The 4,222-nt window shown below is 47.2% G+C and overlaps 1 protein-coding gene across 1 annotated transcript in view; it reads left to right on the plus strand.

The window, feature by feature from the left end:
- The window catches only part of Mrpl42 (mitochondrial ribosomal protein L42), a 54,556-nt gene that overhangs the window by 15,778 nt on the left and 34,556 nt on the right, over positions 1 to 4,222 (plus strand). The window lies entirely within an intron of this gene.

Below are 4,222 nucleotides of genomic sequence, written 5' to 3' on the forward strand. Positions count from 1 at the left end.
TTTTTTTTTCTCAAAATAGCCCTAGCTGAGTACAGTGCAATGGCAGATGGCTTTAATCCCAGCTCCCCAGGGGCCTGAGGCATGGGATTTGAAGCCAGCCGGGCAACTGGGAGGGCCTGCTCCAGAATAAAGCTGGAAAGACTAGCCACACGGCTCACTGTTGCAAGGCCTGCCTGGCGGGCAGTAGGCCCTGGGTTTACAACTCAGAGCTGAAAAACAAATTCATTTACTATAACGTATAAAATATATATTTTTTTTACATTTATTTATTTATGTGTGTGTGTGTGCGTGTGTGTGGCCAGCTCAGCCCACCAGGGGGCGGGGCTGGCTGGCATGTGGTGCTGGGGGATCGAACCACGGTCCCTGTGCTTTGCCAAGCTTGTTCCAAGTAGGTGCTTTAGACCACTGAGCCATCTCGCCAGCCCTATAACGTATAAAATATTGATAAAATAAAGATCCCTAAGAAACTGATTGAATCCATTCCTTCAAGGATGAGGTGTTAGGTACCTGGAGAAGAGAAATAAAATGGAAACAGTTGAATCTGCTGTTAGCTTTTTGCTTCTGGGACAAAATACCTGTCCCAGTTAACTTTTTAAATTTTTTTTCTGTAGTCAAGGGAGGGAAACTTTATTCAGGCCTCAAGGCTGTAGGCGCTGGGCAGGTGGTACCCTTTTGGACAAAGGGCTGGCTGGGCTTTACTTGACCTTCTTCTTGTGGTGCAGGTTGTTGGTGTGGCCACACTTCTTCTTGAGGCAGTTGACAGCACAGGGGTGCAGGCAGGCATAACACTTGCGGCAGACCATCTTGTCACAGTTGTACTTCTGGGCAAGCTGGCGCAGGGACAGCTCGATGATCCCATCTCACAGATGATGCACCAGGTGCAGGGTGGACTCTTTTTGGACGTTGTAGTCAGAGTCCGACTGTCCTCCAGTTGTACTCCGGCAAATATCAGACACTGCAGGCCAGGTGGGATGCCCTCCTTGGCTTGGATCTTGGCTTTGACATTCTCAGTGGTGTCACTGGGCTCGACCTCGAGGGTGGTGGTCTTCACAAAGATCTGCATCTCTGCGCCTGCCACTCGGATGCCTCATTGAAGAGAAAGAGCCCAAGAAACTTTAAAAGAAAGGTTGATAGGCATTAGGAAATGGGAAGAAAATGTTCAAATGAGAAGGGAAGAAAGAGAGGGAAAGGAAAGAAAGGACAAGGGGAAGAAAGAGAAGAAAAAACTGGAAATAGAGCTTTTGTAAATAGAGGGGAAGCCAGGCTGAAGGGAGGGGAGGAAAATGGGAAAAAAAGAAGGAAGATAGACCATGGGCAAATACCCTGTGGTGAAATGTTTTCATCAGATTTTATTGGTACATTATAGTTATACCTAAGAATCATGTTCCCCTATGATGAATGCTATCATTATGTGTATTGAAAGTGTACTAATAGGGCTGGGGCGATAGCTCAGTAGAATAAGCACTTGTCTGGCAAGCACAAGGTCCTGAGTTCAATCCCTGGTAGCGAGAAAGAAAAAAAAAAAAGAAAAGAAAAGAAAGTGTACCAATGAAATTAAAAGAAAGTTTTTTTTTGTTTTGTTTTGTTTTTTTTTTTTCCTTCTAGCTGTGGAGGCCTCAGGCCCTGTTCAGCCAGCCCACTGCTTCTGAACCTGTGGTCAGGCAAGATGTTGCCATGGGAGCATGCAGTAGTGGAAACTGTTCACCATGGTAGCAGGAGAATCTAGAGAGAAAGGGAAAAAGGCTGCCTATGGTGGTGTATATCTGGAAGGCCAGGTCTCTGGAGGCTGAGGCAGGAGGGTCCTGGCAAGTTCAAGGCCAGTCAGGATTGCACAGCAAGACCTTGTCTCAAAAAACCTCAAAAGCTGGGGAGATGGCTCAGTGGAATAAGCACTCACCTGGCAAGCGCAAGTACCTGAGTTCAATCCCTGGTTCTGCCAAAGGAAAAAAAAGAAAAAAGAAAGAAAGAAAAATAAACCAAAAGACTCAACAAAAGAGTTCTGGCCCCTGGTACCGAATACAATGATTATAGTGGCCAGAGGGGTTGGCTGTGCTGAACAGTGTTTTACTTCTTTCCAGACTCTGTTTCTGTTACAGTATGATACAAGAGCAAGCAGGAATGCTGAGGTGGAGGACTGAGAGTCCCACAAGGAAACCTTTGACTGCCTTGGGTTCCTTATTCCCTCCCCCACATAGTCCAGGCTTTAACCTCAGTCCTACAATAGCCCATGCATCCTTCCTATTAACCCGGCCAACAATAATGGAGGACATTTATTACGCCTTAGCTCCTCAGCATCAGGGGTCTCATTTTTCTTGGTCATTGCTGTGACCAGGACCCTAGGATATTCCTGGATCCTAGTACAAGGTCAGCTACATGGAGGTGCTCAAAAAGTATTTGTCTCAAGCCTGGCATGATGTAATCCCAGCACTCAGGAAGCCAGTCCTCAGGAGGATCACTCTGAGTTCAAGGCCAGCCTGGGCTACATGGTGAAACTCTGTCTCAGGAAGGAAAAAAAAATGTCATGGGAATGAACTGGAGCTAAAAATAAACCCTTGCCTGAGCATGGCTAGCACAGACGCATGACCCGGGAAGCATGGGCTGTTTCTATTCACCCCTCAGCTCATCCACTTAGCTCCACAAAGGAGCTTTCCACAGTCTCTTGTGCTTTTCAAAGTCAACATAGACCCATTTGGAAAATGGAGTATCAGACATCTTTAACAGAAGTCCTCTTTCAATCAGGACGCTGTTTTGTGAGCCATCCAGATAGAAGTATCTGCAAAGGCAGGGATTGTTACTGTAACTGGGTGGTTCTGTAGAGCCCCTCATTGATTCTACAGGATTTCTAAGAAGGTAGAAGGATAGATCAGTCAAACACATTTGTCTCCTTTCCCTGTGCCAGTTCCCAGGGAAAATAGGATCCCAGAGGACGGCTACTCAAGTTGCTAGCCCAGTGACTGCGGATCCTGCCCTGCCCTCTGCGCACCATCCTTCCGGTGCCAGGAACTGCAGCATTCCACGTCCTTGGCTTCCACCTGCGATGGCCCAGCAAGACGGCTGGCCTCCACCCTTCTTCCCTTTGCCTACCTGGTGTGCCCCACCCAGGTTCCTTCTCAGTTCTCTCTCAGCTCCCAGCTCCTGTCCTCCCCATTTCTCAGATGCTTCTAAGCTGTCTCTCTCACTATCTGCAGGAAATTGTCCCGTGTTTGGTTCTGGTTTTAATAGAAATGATTCTGAAATCTGTGCTTTCCTTCTGAGTACATAATTAGGCATTGGAGACATCTTGGAGCAGGGATTTCCAGACTTTGGGGTGCTTTCTTGTTTTGAACCTGGTTAAACACACAGGTGGAGGGACTCTGTCTCACATCTAAGTTCAAGTCACTAGCCTCATGCATCTGTTTTTCACAAACCCAGGGCTACAGAAGACTCAAAAGTCAATGTCATGTATTTTTGAGAGCTTGTTTGGAGGTTCTAGCAGGGGAGCGCAGCTACTCGTATACCCTTGACCGAGGAACAGTCCTCCTCTATCGGGGGTGGTCATCCTCTTCGACCGAGTGGGCAGCTTCGGGAGGGACGCACATGGATCATTGAGGGAGGAAGGGGACACCCGCCTAGCCAGCCAGATCAGCCAAATCAACCCTGGCGATCAATGGGGTGACAGATGTCACAGCCAGATTGCCCTCACATCCAATGTCATGTATTTTTGGTCTCATAGTATTTGATCAGGTCAAGACCAACTAAACAGTAGCATTAGTAACTTTGACTTATACCTGTTCCTGTTTTTCTAAACTCTTCTGATCCATATTTATGGCTTTTTTCCTGCTTTTCAAATTCTCGTGGTCCAAGTAATCCTTTTGCCTCAGCCTCCCAAGTGCTGAGATTGCAGGTGTGTCCCTTTTTCACTCCTGGAAGTATAGCCCATTGAAAGGTACACACAGGATTCAGTAGATGTGTGGGAAGCCATTAACTGGTATCCATTTTATAATAGTGGCAGCCGTTTTCTTAAGTTTCTGTTCCCTGCTGAGTTAAGTTTATGGTCCTTCTCACCTTGCCCATTCTCCGTGAATCATGTGCTATGCCCCAGGGGTGGCACCTTCCCCCGTTACCTAGACACCTGCTGACCCCCTAGAGCCGAGACTTCCTCATTCCTACACCCCCTATATATACCCAGCACCTCCCCTGAATAAACGAGACTTGATCAGAATCCTGTCTTGTCTCCATTCTT

Source organism: Octodon degus, unplaced genomic scaffold, assembly GCF_000260255.1.
Source record: "Octodon degus isolate 3935 unplaced genomic scaffold, OctDeg1.0 scaffold00004, whole genome shotgun sequence".
In the NCBI taxonomy this organism is placed as follows: Eukaryota; Metazoa; Chordata; class Mammalia; order Rodentia; family Octodontidae; genus Octodon; species Octodon degus.